Here is a 14,362-nt window from a genome sequence, read left to right as displayed (position 1 = left end):
CCCCGTCAGCCCTTTCCGGTCCCAGGAGAGGGAGGGGCGAGTAGGAGAGCTCTGTGCGCCTCCGCGCCAGCCCCTCTCCCCCCCTGACCCGCGAGTGGGGCTGCACCCACGGCTGTCTCGCTCCAGTCCGGGCTGGGACTCACCCTACCAGTCCGGGAGACCCAAAGGCAGCGAAAACACAGGAAGCAGGAGAGGGACCCGAGTTAGAGCTTGGGTAAGAGCGCGAAGGGTGGGCGGGGGTCTGGGAGATTCGTACCGTCCCCGGAAACAGCTTTGTGGGAGCCCTGTCCCCTCTCCGGAGGACGCCAATTCCAGAGGGAGGGGAGTTTCCAAAAGAACCCACCCCGGGAGACCGAGCCACCTTGGCTCCTTCAGTCACTACTCCGGGGACGGCACCACCTGGGAGCCTCTGAAGAGCGGGCAAGGTAGAGAAAGTGGGATGGGCATGGGTGGGAGCGCGCTTGGCTAGGAGCTGGGTGCTGAGAGGAGGCAAGAAAGGGATCCCGGAGGCTGGAGGTAAGAAGAGCGGCCACGGTGGTCCAGCAAGCCCTGGGCGAGTGTCCGGAGTTAGGCAAGCTGTCCCGAGCTGGGGGCGCAGGCTGGATTTGGGGGAACGGCGCGCGCTCCACGTAGGGGGTCTGGTGGTGGGCACAGGAGCTTAGGGTGGGCGATTGCAGTGCGGACGGCTGGGAAGATGGGGGTCTGGGGTGCCAGAATTGTGTTGGGGACCGAGACATCTCCCTGTTTCCTCCTAAATTCCGTGGATGCCTGGTGCATCCCGGGACGATCCGAATCCGGACCAGGTGCAGCCCGGGCTAGCGGCACCTTGGGAGGGGGGCACGTTGGTTCCAAGGACCCGCAGCCCTTGGAAGCCCACCGCTGGGTAGAGCAAGGCAGCCGTGGGCACTTTTCCCCTAACTCTGTACCAGGGCTGTTGGGCTAAGATTGCAGCATCCCGCGCGTCCTGGGACTGCCAGGTGGCTATCCACCGTCCAGATGATCAAAACTGCTGTTTGAATGATGGTGTGCGGGTTAAGAGAACTAATAATAACAATATAATAGGGCGAGAAGAAAGGCAGACGGCAGCACAGTACACTTCCCCGGGCAGGCTGAGTGTCTCCTAGGCACTCAGGAGACAGAGGTGCCCGGTGAATGGGACTGCAACTTGCACCCATCGGGTCTCTGCTGCTTCCCTGGAGGGATACATTACTGGTAGAGGCAAAAGGTGCATGTGTGTGTGCCCAAAGGGGAGTTCCCCACTCCCCACCCCAGGGGGATCTCAGGGACCCCCTAATTTGTGTGATTGGGGGCTTTCAGGGGACCCAATAGAGGACAGACAAGGGGCAAAGCAAGGGTTTTGTTTTTCAGGCTCTGTCTCCCCTCCATAGCCCCTGCCCCTTCCCTGCCACCTGCAGTCTGGTGACTTAGAGGGCTGCATTGGCTCACCCTGCATTCAACCCCTACAGCATTACCCCACTGCAGGGGAATATTCTCCAGCCCCTTTATTCCCGGGTATGTAGTTATTAGCAGCAAAAAATGGGACTAGGAAAGGAATCTGGGCAAGGAGGAAAGGGGTCTTGCAAAGGCACACACACACAAAATCTATAGGAGAAACCTCTAGGAGCATCTAAGATTTAGATATGAATATTCACTCGGCTTTGACATCCGTCCCGGGTTCGATAGCTCCCGGCTTCTCAGCTGCTGCTGACCAGCCGACACCTGACCATGCTCTCTTTTAAGAATTCTCTTTCAGAACATTAATTACCCTTTTGGGGGCTAAACAAGCAGAGAATTATTAAAGTCCTTTGAGTACCTCCCTAGGGTCAATTGCTAGGTGTCAAACATTGAGAATTTCCAGGTTGTAGCCCCAAATCATGGACATAACATTGAGCCGGGAGATTTTTGCCGGGTGGAGGTTGCTGCTGTGCTCTGCACCGTGTGGTAGAACTAGCACCGGGGGAGATTTTTTGGTTGGAGGTTAATCCTAGGGCACCCTACATCCCCGACCGACCAGCAGTTACCTGAGAGCAGGATGGACTTGGTTCCATAAAGCTACTAAAGGTGTGTGAGGACTCAGCCCTTGACCTTAATGTAGACAAAGTTTCAAAATCAGGGAGCACACAGGCATGGGGGTATGATAAACCTTAAATGTGTGTGTATAAGCAGGAGAGACCCAGGCTGATGAAAGTGCTAATTGTGTGAGAGACATCGGAGGGAAATCTCTGGAGGCAAAAGGCTTCGGGGAAGGTGACATCCTGGCCCTGGGATGGAGGACCGGCTCCCTGGTCTCTCGATGAACTTTGTCAGCAGCCGAGGTTTATTGCACATGAAAGAGGTTTGCACCTGTTAGAAGCACTTGGCGTTTGCAGACATTTAACTCTTGCTGTCTGAACATGGTCAAAATAGTGTCTATGTAGAAACGGCCTTGCAGGTTGCTCCTGGGAGCGTGGGCAGTGACCTCGGGGATGGTCTGGGAAGAGGAATCGGCAGCGTGTTTGGAAACGCAGAAGACCCAGCCGTGGGTTCTGCAATCAATTCGGTGGATACGGGTTACACTTACAAAAAAAAAAAGTGAAGTGGAGTAGAATAGAAAATAGCAAAGTTCATTTTTTGTGACAGTTGTGAGCCCGGTTTCTTGGAACTTGTGTTTCTGCGGTGTAGGTATAGACGTGCACCGAGATGAACAGTACAGTATATTTCTTTCTGTGACTCAATCAAAAGTATCTCGACACAGCTCGGTTATAACAAGCCACGCTTCAAATAGAATACCTTGTATTTGCAAATAAATCTTTGAATGAAATTAGTTGGTCAAAGGGGTCCTTAGAAAATAAGCATCTTAACATGTGGCAATCACACATTTGTGATATTTTCAGGTTTCTTATGAGACTGAAAAAATTCCCCATCTTTAGGAGACTATGCCCCTTTTCATCTTTAAAAATGTTGCCTTGGGGCAGATATTAATTTAGAGAGAATTGTATATCTTGTCTTCCACATTTGGCTACTAAAACACAGCCTCCTGATGCAAACTCCACTGCAACGCTCAAACCCCGGTTCCCGTGGCCGAGGAAGAGAATGTGAAGTTCTGCCACTAACAATGGGAAGGTTGAGTGACCTCCCAGCTCCGACTCTCCAGAGCAAGGTTTACATCTGCAAAACCAGGATTTAGACCATCTCACTTTAACGCCATTTATGATGCTAGAATCCAGTGACTTTTTGAATTGCAGTGAGTGGAAGGAAAATTGTCTGCTATTAAAAATGAACTCTGCTAAAACTTGTGCTTGTTATATATGATAATATAAAAGAAGGTCACCTTTTGGAGGGACTTAAAAAAGTCATTTAATTCTATTTAGAAACAATATCATTTATCAGGTTTAATGAGTTACCTTGCTTTCCTTGGAAAGCAATTTTAGAGAAAAGCCAATATCCACCTTTAAGTTAACTCCCTGATCAGCAAAGTTTCCCTTACATTGAAATTCAGCTCAGTCCTTCTGTTAGCAATTTAATGCATATTTAACATTACGTTATGTCACCCTGAGCTGTCCTAGCCCCCCAAAGGGGACTCAAAACATTTAAAATGCAGCCCCTACCCTCAAGAAGCCCACCATCTATTTGAGGACATTTGTTTTTTTCCTATTGTAACCTCCTTCCAAATAGACAACAGCTGGTGATTATCCTGTATATAATTACCCTTCACAGATTTACAGACCTCATCATGACAGAGAGAATAATAATCCACCGTGGTGAAAAATGAATATTTTCATCTTGAAACAATTTGAACTTCCACCTGATAGATCAAGCTCTCCTGAGGGCAGTCTCCGGCTTCTACTTTCCACCTCTTTTACAGAAATAGGGGCCGGTGCACTTGTAGGTCTCTCTTCTCTCATCATCTTTCAAAGCGTGTAACACAGTTGTGTTTCTCTACAGAATATCTCCTAGCAGGGGAAAAAAAACAAACTCCACTTAAACTAGCAAGCAAGTGTCCTTCCAGATTATACGTCCATACACGACACTTGGGTTAACTGCTAACTTTATAAATAAAATAACTCCGGGCAGGAGGCGATGGCAGAGGCATACGCCGGTAAGTAGCAGTGGAAACTAATTGCTCCCTCTCTGATAAAATTGGGAAATATCCAGATATTTTCCTAAGCTCCTAGAGAGAATTCTAGGTGAAAATCCAGGAGCTGGGAGAAAAACGCAGGAGCAAATTGATGCATGCATTCATTTATTAATTCATGAAATAAATAACGACTGAGTTTTCAAAGTTTGCATTCTACTGGGAGGATGGAAACAGATAATATAATAAGAAAATAGGGTGTTAATCTCGGATAATGACAATGACATGCAACCATGGACAGAGGACGGAGAGGCAGGCATGGCTAGTGCTGTGCTAGGATGCTCGGGGAAGGTCCCCCTGGAGCTGAGATGGGAATGAGAAGGAGCCAGCCGTTCTGAGCTCCCTCGTAAAAATCTCCTACCGGGCCACTTCACCCACCGTTAAATGAAAACAAATGTCACTTGGCTCAGGTACCTACTCTTTTTTTGTGATTGTGTGTATTTGTGCAAGGCTTTCTGCACTTTAGTCTGTGCTCAGGAATCAGGGAGAGGGGAGGTATTTGGTTTGCAGTAAGCGATACAGGTAGTGGTAATTGTAAGGATTCTGGTCCATGTGCAGTTAAATTAGGAGAGAACGCTCACATCGCATTAGCTTTTCGGCTTGGGTTATCTCGGACTATGATGGCAGAGTGCTGAAATGCAAGACAATTTACAGCATTACTCAGAACTAATGTAAAACTTGTCTTTAATACCTTAGGACTCTCAGTTTTCCCTTTTCTGATGAAAAATCAATGCCTTTATTGAACTCCGATCACCTACTATATGTTATGCATTATACTAGGCACTTTAATGTATTATCTCATTTTAAGTCTATGAAGTAGGTACAGTTATTATTGCAAAGGGGCAGCGACTGGTGCTCAATGAGTTAAATGACCAGAAAAGAAGCCCAGATTATTAGGCTGCCTCTTAGAATCTCGGTGTGTATAAATATATAAAGAACCTTGATTCAGGAATTACTCAGCACAAATATGTATATGTGTATATATATATTATAGACAAAAAATAGTGAGGCATAAGATTATTTTCATTGGCACTTCTGTACAGTTTCACGGATGTTTAAATGACAGCCAAAGAAATCTTTCAAAAAATAATTTCTGTTTCAGCCAACCAAAAACTGAACACCTCATCATCCGAATTGCAGTGAATTTTTACCTGCCAGGCATAGAATAGTCTAATGGAGGAGTCAAACCATTTAAACAATTAATAACAATTCAAAGAACTACAGCAGAAGTGTGTTACAGTGCCCTGGGAGCTCAGAAGAGAGGGGATTAATTCTGCCTGGGAAGAGATTTGTTTTTACTAGTTATCGTCTCTCTGAAATCTAATACTTTGGCACTAACAGACTCTGGTGTGGGTGGGCGAGTGTTACAAAAGTGGAGCTTTACGTGCCCCAGAAATAGAATTATCCTTTTTTAGCATAAAATAAGAGGTGACATTTTCAATTACATGGTAAATATACCATGAATGAAATCGTATAACAGTAGAATATATTGTCCACACAACTTTCCTTTGGATATTGTGTTTTAAACACTTTATAACATTGTTTCCAGTTCATAGTTTAAGCAAAAAGAAAAAAAAATGATTTGGATGGTAATGTTTCATGGGCAGGGCCTTTAAAGGATGGGAAATAAAATGGAATAAGTAGAAAACACAAAGGAAAAAAAAAAACACATTTGAAAGGCAAAATAAAAACAGGAAGAGAAGCAATTGACCCCAACGCTAAAACTGAGGACTTACACATATGAAAATGTTTTTGTAGCCTTTGGAATCAACCAGCACTAATCTTGGCTGTCGGGAGGAGACAGAAGGAGCGCGCAGAGACTCCAGTTTACAGACGGACTGCTCTCAAGGTAGGCTTCTCCAATTCCTTAACATCCTGCGAGTCTCCATGACACGGCAGGCCCGTGGTGGGCATCTGTCAGTACTTCAGAAATTGATTTTAATTGCGTATGTTCATCAGAGAGGAAGGTGATGATGCACATGTGTTTCTAAGGGGACACTGACAAGGGACAGGAGACTTCCTGCATACAGGGAAAGAGCATGAGTAGGGGTGAGGATTGAAAGAGGGCAAGGGGCTAGGAGGGACCGGTGTTTCCTCCCTGGGGTGATGCTTAAATTACTCTTGTCACTGTGGTTCTTCAAAATTGACTGCGGAGGACTAAATTGATTACAGATTACTATATGAAGGGGAGGGGCTGAAAACACATCTTTAGAACTTCATTAACAGCCTCTGCCACTTAGCGTCAGCTTTTACCAGCTTTCCCCTCTCTACCTCAAAGGGGGGCAGCACTTTTCCATGTCCTCTTTATTCCTGTTCTATTTAAAGAATGTTTTCACTCTGTTATTGTTTCTTTCAAATGTCTGTTCATATTCCACCTCATTTTTAACCCTTTTTCTGACATTCTTTTCCCATCTACGCAGCATTTCTCCCCCTACCATTGCAGCCTGCTTTCTGCTTTCTCGGAAAGAATACCTGTTTTTGTTTCCATGGCTCAGTGATGAACCTGCTAGATTCTTAGCTTTCTGAAAACAGCTCCATACTATTATTTAACAGGAAATGTTGTTTCTTATGCGTTGGAGTCGAGCTCTTAAAAAAAAAAAAAGTAGACAAACAAACACCCACTGCGTTTATGCAGAATGATAGATTTGATGAAAGGATTTAAAGCATTGCTTCTCACATTTTAAAGTGCTGCAGATCACCTGAATATCGAATTTAAATGCAGATTCTGATGGATCAGATCAGGGGCAAGGCCTGGGACTCTGCATTTCCAACAAGTTCCTTTTTGAGCATGATTTTGCAGAATCATTCCTTCAAATATCTACTTCATCTTATAAATATTATTCTTTTAAAATTTAGAAATAGTCTTTATCTATAAACTGCATTACTGCATGGCCAGGGGAAAGACCACGAATTCTGGTCCTTTTGATCTCCACAGTATCTTAGCAATTGTCCGTGGTAGAGATATTGAGGACAGTGGTCCTGGGAGGGGAATTGTTGATGGGGACGTGAAGACATGCCCCTTGCGTAACAGGAAATTGGGAAAGAATTTTATTCTTGGATTTTATGCACATCAGTTATTTTTCCTGGAAGGATAGTTGGTTAAAGAAAACTAGTCTTCCTTCGAGGCCAAAGGGAGTGTCGGTGGTGGAAATGCTTGTTGTTAGGGGTGATGCTGGTGATGGTAGTGTTGGTATCTGTGGTGATTTGGTGGTGGTGCTAATTATGACAGTGATGATAGTGTCAGAGGAGGTAGGTGTGGTAGTCAGAACAGTGAGGGTGGTTGCACTAGTTGTTCTGGTGGCGCCGTGGTGGTGGTCGACATGTGGATAAAGGTGGCAGTAATGGTAGTTTTAGCAGTTTGTGCTGCCAAGATTGGTTTTCGATCCTGGTTCAAGCCATTTAACCTCTCTGTGTCCTTAATGTCTCTGAGTCTCAGTTTTCTCATTTGAAAAATGGGATAATAAAATACTTAGCGATGAGTATGCTGTGAGGGTTAATTGAAATACAGTATGTGAAGCCCTTAGCACAGTGTAAGGCACACAGCTGCTGTTTCATAAATGTGTTTGAGTATTTATTGGTAAAACTGATTTTAATTCATTCCTTTTTTTAGAGGTAAAATTATATTTCACTGTTAAAGCTTTTTTATTGTCTTTACATTTTTAGAGCATTTTCAGATTCAAAATTGAGAGGAAGGTTCAGAGATTTCCCATGTACTCCCTGTCTGCACACATACATAGCCTCCTCCATCAGCAACGTCCCTCACCAGGATGTCAATTCATTCTTAACTTGAAAGTGCGCAGCTAGGTTGAATGCAGACTGTTTAATTTAGTTTATGTTTTCTTTCTGTCTGTCTTTCCTGAACTTATCCTTATTTGCTCAGAATGAGAAGCCATAGATTTGACATTAAACTTTGGATAGTAAGTGAATAAAGTCAGTTCAATCATATCCTACTTAAAAATTACTCTCTTTAATTTTAACTTTTTAGAAATTGACACTTCTAGAATATAGCGATATATCTTTCCATCCAATATATCTTTAACAATCCTATAAACTGGGAGGTCAGAGCCAGTGTTCTAATAAATGGATATGTTATTTTCTATACATTTTCTTATATTTTAATCCAGGATCTTCCTTCAGTACCATCCTCCTCCTGTCCACCAAGGGAGTGATCAGAAAATGTGAACAAGTTGAATATTGGCTGTAGACATACAAAATTCCCTCTTTGAAAACTTTAAGTAAAAAAAAAATCCAAACTTCCTGGCCAAGTATTCAAGATCTTCCCAACTTGTAACTACCTTCGTAGCCAATTATTGTCCAGTTATCACCTGAGCATGGCATGTTTGTGTCACACTAGGCTGTTCTTCCATTGGTAGTAATAGCTTCGATGTATTAGGGACCCACCACGTGCCAGACAGTGTGCAGCCTTTTCCATGCACTGTCTTATTTAATCTCACGTTAACCCCGAAAGGAGCATGTTATTATTCTTAATTATCACTGTCACAAAATAAATAAATGTTTCAACTCTTGTATTTATATTCAAAGACCTGCTCTTAGCAGGATCATGTGTAGCCTCCCTCAAACTCTCTTGCTCACCTGCTTCTCTGCTTTTGTTCTTGGTGAGTTTCCATTCTGGAAAGTTATCTTTTTGAAAATTGTTATTTCTTGTAAAATCCTAAAAATCTTTCAAGGCTCTACCCAAATGGTATTGACTGGGGAGTGCCTGAATTTGAGTCCTAGTCTTGTGACGTTAGGCAGTTCACTTTCTTTCTCTGTACTTCAGTTCCTTAGCTGAAAATGCGAGTGATCATAATTGTATTCTCAGGTTCATGTGAGGATTAACTATATGTATGCCTTCATTCTCTCTCTCTCTCTCTCTCTCTCTCTCTCTCTCTCTCTCACACACACACACACACACACACACACACACACACACACACAATCTTTATCTTTGTGGCCACGAAGAAGTTAAATCAGTTCCTGCACAAAACACTATATCAGTATTTGTCGTAAAAGCAGAAGTTACCTTAGTGATCATCTGGGAAAATCCTCCTAATTGGAAAATGATGAATCTGAAACTCATAAGGCTTTGTAACTCTGTCCTGTGTCACATAGTTGCTGGGACAGCCAGCTCTAGAATTCAGGATTTTCACTTCTTTTACATTTTTACATTGGAATACTCTGCCCTGTAAAACCTTTCTTAACTTGCCTCTGAACTTCCTTGTACGTTGTTCTTCTCAGACAAGGAACATTGCATTGTAACTCTCTGGGTATGTCTTTTCCCTCCAACTCAATTGTGATGTCTTTGGGTGCTGGGCGGCTTCCGCGTTCATCTTTGTTTCCCACACAACACTGATGCTCACCGTGTGCACTCACATAGCATTTCATGAATTGATTGAACATCTGCTATTACAATGATAGGAATTGATTATTCATCTGTGAGAAATTGAAATCCAGGTGCCTTCCCATCAATTTTCAGTCCTCTCAGCAGCTCTGTGGGATGGGTACAGTTACACAGAGGAGGAGATAGAGGTTCAATGGCTCAGGGAAGAGACTAGAAGGTTAATTGCACAGGTGATCTAAAACCAACCAAAGTGAAATTGAACAGTGTGTTATTTGTGTTTTGGGCAGCTAAATCTTCATTGTCTTCTTTTAATTTAAACAAATGAGAACTGCTGATCTATTATTTGCTTTTAATGTCTGTGCCGTGTTGATTTTCCTCATATTTTCCATTCTCTGTGTTTTCTTTATTTAATAGAGATTTTTGGGAACTCGAATTATATGTTTTTCAGTTTCCAAAAGTAAAATTTGTTGTAGAATATTTAGAAAACAAAAAGGAAGAAATAAATCACCTATGACTTCACCAGTCAGAGATAAGCAACATTAACATTCTGGTTCTTTTCTTCCCCTGTTTTGCCGTGTTAGAAATATTAATTGTATCTTCTTATCTTTCTCTTATTTTAAATTACATTTAAATTGAGATGATCATTTTCTTTGCAACCTACCTCTGTCAGTCATCATCTAGAACCTAGAAAAGGTAAGTTGCACATACACTTAGGGGGGCGTATGATAAGAATTTCGAAGTATAGATTGCATGATTTTCATGCATCAGGAAAACTCTTTGCAGCTTTTACCCAGCCTGGAACCTGTGTTCTTCCAGGCACAACTACAACAGCACAAATAACATCAACCACCGGCACAGCGGTGCCTGTGTAGAAACAATGCTTGTCAGTGCAGTAAAGAGAGTTCGTTATCCAGAGTACGAGGCACAGCGCAGCCAGCATGGCTCAGTGGTTGAGTGTCGACCAGGTTGCGGGCTCAGTCCCCGTGTGGGGCGTGCAGGAGGCAGCCAATCAATATTTCTCTCTGATCATTGATGTTTCTCTCTCTTTCTCCCTCTCCCTTCCTCTCTGAAATCAATAAAAATATATATTTTTTAAAAAAACAGGCACAAATATTTAGAACAAAGCACATTGAAATTTTTAACATTTGCATGCACCTGCTTTGGCATTAGTATAAATCAAAATTAGGTAAATGAAAGGGATAAAGTGTATGTACAGCATTTTAAGTCTATGCTTTGAACAGTTGTAGAGAGGCAATTGATACTTCTTGACATACTGTATAACTTCCTAATGTAGGTGTGTAAAGATGATCCTCTCCCAGCAGGTTCCATGATGAAGAGAAGTGAGCAATGCAGAATCTGAATGAGGCAGGAGGAGACTCTGTTGGACAAGAATATTGATGCTAGGTGGGCCTGAGGGTTTTGCCTATTGCTTCCTGAGTAGGCCTGCAAGTTTTATTAGTAGGAATTAGGTATGGCTGCAAGAACCCTAATAACCGTGGATTCATAATATTAAACTTTAGGTCTCTAGTCAAGAAATAGATTGTGATGGGCATTTGAGGAATAATATGGCTAATAGGATATGTTCCTACTAAGTCCCTAAAGACCTGGGCTCCTTCCATCTTGTTGCTCTTCTGTTCCTAGAATGAGGCTCATGTGAGCTAAGACAGAGTTCCAGTAACTGCAACCACATTTCAAACAACAGGATGCAGGAAGCAAGAATAAAGCATCAAAGGATTTATGCCAGCTTTCTTTTAAGGAAAGTTCACAGAAGCTGCCAAGTGACCAATGTGCTTATAGCTCATTGGCACAATGAGTATGTGAAAATATTATGGGAAAATCAATTTTTATTCCAGCCTGGCATGTGCTAAAAATTGTATCAATATAAAAGAAGGGGAGGATGGATGGACAATTTTGATCTTTTCTAGAAAAGTTATTTAGAAGAACCACAATGAGTTTTTTATAGCTTATTCTATATATAATCGTGTTTCAGGTAATTCTTTAATAAAATAAAGAGTTCAGTCTAGACTGTGTAGTACAGGGTTCAGCAAACAACAACCTGTGGGCCAAATCTGGTATTCCGTCTGTATTTGTCAATGAAGTTATATGGGAATACAGCCATGCTCATGCATCTGTATATTGTGGATGGCCACTTTTGCACTACAAAAGCAGAGTTGAATAGTTACAAATATTTACTATCTTGCCTTTTCTAAAAATTTGCCAATTTCTGCTCTAGGTTTTAAAGTATGGTTTCACAAATTTTAATGAATCCTTTATTTTGTAATTGTCAAGCCTAGGTAAAGGAAACCTTTTATATTATTAGTAATATTTAGGTGCACCCATAAATCAGATATACTACTCTTTGTATTATCATTTAGATGAGAGAGAGGGAGGAAAGATGGAAGTGAGACTTAGGAAATATTGATATAGTTTTATTTCTTTAAAAAAATCCAGAACTAAATTGTGACAAAATATTCACACTTGTCAAATCTGGGTGATGGGTATATGGAAGGCTGTTAAGTCATCTTCTGTATTTCTCTGGTATGTTTAAAATATTCGATAATTAATTAATTGAAAAATATTTTTAAAGGGAAACAATTACAGCCCTCCCTTTGAGCAAGTTGTACTCGAGTTTTGGTGTGATTCCAATTTGGATGTCCAAGAGGAGCCCCGAGAGAGCGGTACCAGGAGCAGTGTGACTCCCATCAGTGGAGCGTGATAGTTTTTGTGATTGAAACTCCAGAGTCGTATCCACAGTTCCAGAGCTGGTGCACATCTGTAAAATGTGTCTGCTTCTGCTTCTGTTCTCCAAAAATAGCACCTGCATCCAAAACAGAGAGGAGGGCCAATGTCTCCTAGAACGAGAACATGCTGGGTTGGCATTGGTCCACTTTTGAGATGAGCATGTCTGATGTAATCAGGGCTCTGCATTGTTTTGTTGGCACAAAATGCAGATCATTTACTCATAGTAGGATACATTATTTAGGAAGACCAAAAACCATGCTATAGACTCTTCTAATATTTATTTCTTTTAAAAAGAGGTCTTTTTAATCTGTAAGCATGTAGACATGTAAAGGAAAAAAATAACTCTCTAAATTATTCAAGATTTACCCCTTTGGAGGCAATAGGTCGAGTCTCGTTGTTTCTTTGGGAGAGCCTTCTGATATTAAAGAAGTGATGTTGCCATGTATTTTAATAGGGAGAGAAATTTGAAAACTTCTACTGCTCTAAAAATCAGATCTAGTCAGCCTTTAACACATATGCATACACATAGACAAAGCTGCTTCTCTGCCAAGATTGGATAGCTTTACCAAATGCAAATTTAATTAACTGAAAGAGAGAGTTAAACTTTAATAAACAATCAGGGTGATTATTAAGCACTCTGGTGCACTTACAATGTGCTGTGTACATGCAATAGAGTACCAGTACCTCCCTGGTTTGATTCCCCGAGCATTTCAAGTCATTACCTTTTGAGAATAAAACTAAAGTAATGGATAATTTTTTTTTTTCAGGGAGAAAGATGAATGTATAAAACAAAAACAACCTTTATTTGGGTAACATGATAATACATTTTATATCAATTCAGAAAAACCAAACACTTACTATATACAAGAGAGGGTGTTATATATTAAGGATAGAAAAATGGATAAATAACCCTGGCAGGTGTGGCTCAGTTGGTTGGAGTGTCATCCCATACACCAAAAAGGTGGTGGGTTTGATTTGCAGTCAGGGCACATACCGAGATTGTGGCTTTAAACCCAGGTCAGTGGCTTGCGGAAGGCAATGTTTCTCTCTCTCTCTCTCTCCCTCCCTTCCTCTCTCTAAGATCAATGGGGGGAAGAAAGACAGAGAATTGATTAAAATATTTTTTTAAAAAATGGTTAAATTATCATCTCTCTTCTCAAAGAACTCAAAAGCCTAGTGGTGGGAAGGGAAGTAAAAAAATTAAGTACCACACAAAATATAATTGCTTTAATAGAAGTGTGTACTAAATGTTTTAAGAGCACAAAGAAGAGAGAACAATTTATTTTGACAGGGAAGCACAAAGAAGGTGCCAACGATGTACACATACAGGTGACACGCACAGGCAGAGAAGGAAGGTAAAGAGGGCATCTCAGGCAGAGGAAAGAGCACCGGGCAAGGCATACAGGCCCCAAGTGCCTGTCATGTTCGGAGAAAGGTGAATTGCTTCATGTCACTGGAGTCTAAGGTCAAGGGAAATAAATGACAGGAGGTGAAACTGTAAAGGTGGTTAGGCTTTTAAGGAGAGTGTAAGTATCCTCAGAGATGAATTTTAGAAAATAAATCATCTTCAATTAAAGGGGAAAGGGACAGGAAGGGCGGAGACCACTTGGAAGGATGTCCAGTGGTCCTAGTGAAAGATGTGGGCACTCGTAGCTAGTTTAGATCATTAGCAGAGAAAATAAGGAGGAGATAAATAAAAGGAAACTTGCAGAGTAAGTCCTTTTGGGGATGAGAGAGTGTAGGTCAAAATGGGTAGTAAAGGAAATGGTATTAACCAAGGCGGAGAACATGTGAGTTGGGGGCAAGGCAGGGGAAATAGTTATTTTTTGTTTTCAATGTCTTTGGGTGACTGATGACTATTTGATGTCCATATGAGAATGACAGTATTCAGACCTGGAATTCAGGACAGAAGTGAGACCTGAGATAGACATTGGGGATTCATCTGTAAATAAGCAATGATGGGGGTCTTGCAGCGAGAGAAATGACTATGGAATAAGTTGTAAAACGAGATAAAATGAGGGTGGAAGGGACACTTTCTGATGAGTGTGAAACTTTCCATGGACCTGTTCCTTTTAAAGAAAGGAGGCTGCTTGTGCAGTTCCCATCTTCACTCCCCGACAGAAACTGGGCTTGATTGTCTACATCCTCTCTCTCATTAATTATTA

The 14,362-nt window shown here is 41.9% G+C and overlaps 1 protein-coding gene across 1 annotated transcript in view; it reads left to right on the top strand.

The window, feature by feature from the left end:
• Positions 1-28: 28 nt before the first annotated feature.
• The window catches only part of LOC102252718, a 186,061-nt gene continuing 171,727 nt past the window's right edge, over positions 29-14,362 (top strand). Inside the window, exons 1-2 of the mRNA XM_014547559.1 lie at positions 29-214; positions 5,873-5,963. The gene's annotated coding sequence lies outside the window, so the exon portion shown is untranslated. The remainder of the gene's footprint in view (positions 215-5,872; positions 5,964-14,362) is intronic.

The sequence above is a fragment of the Myotis brandtii genome, unplaced genomic scaffold, assembly GCF_000412655.1.
Source record: "Myotis brandtii unplaced genomic scaffold, ASM41265v1 scaffold48, whole genome shotgun sequence".
In the NCBI taxonomy this organism is placed as follows: Eukaryota; Metazoa; Chordata; class Mammalia; order Chiroptera; family Vespertilionidae; genus Myotis; species Myotis brandtii.
The sequence above is the reverse complement of the archived record's forward strand: the minus strand, read 5'-3'. Positions and strand labels throughout refer to the sequence as shown.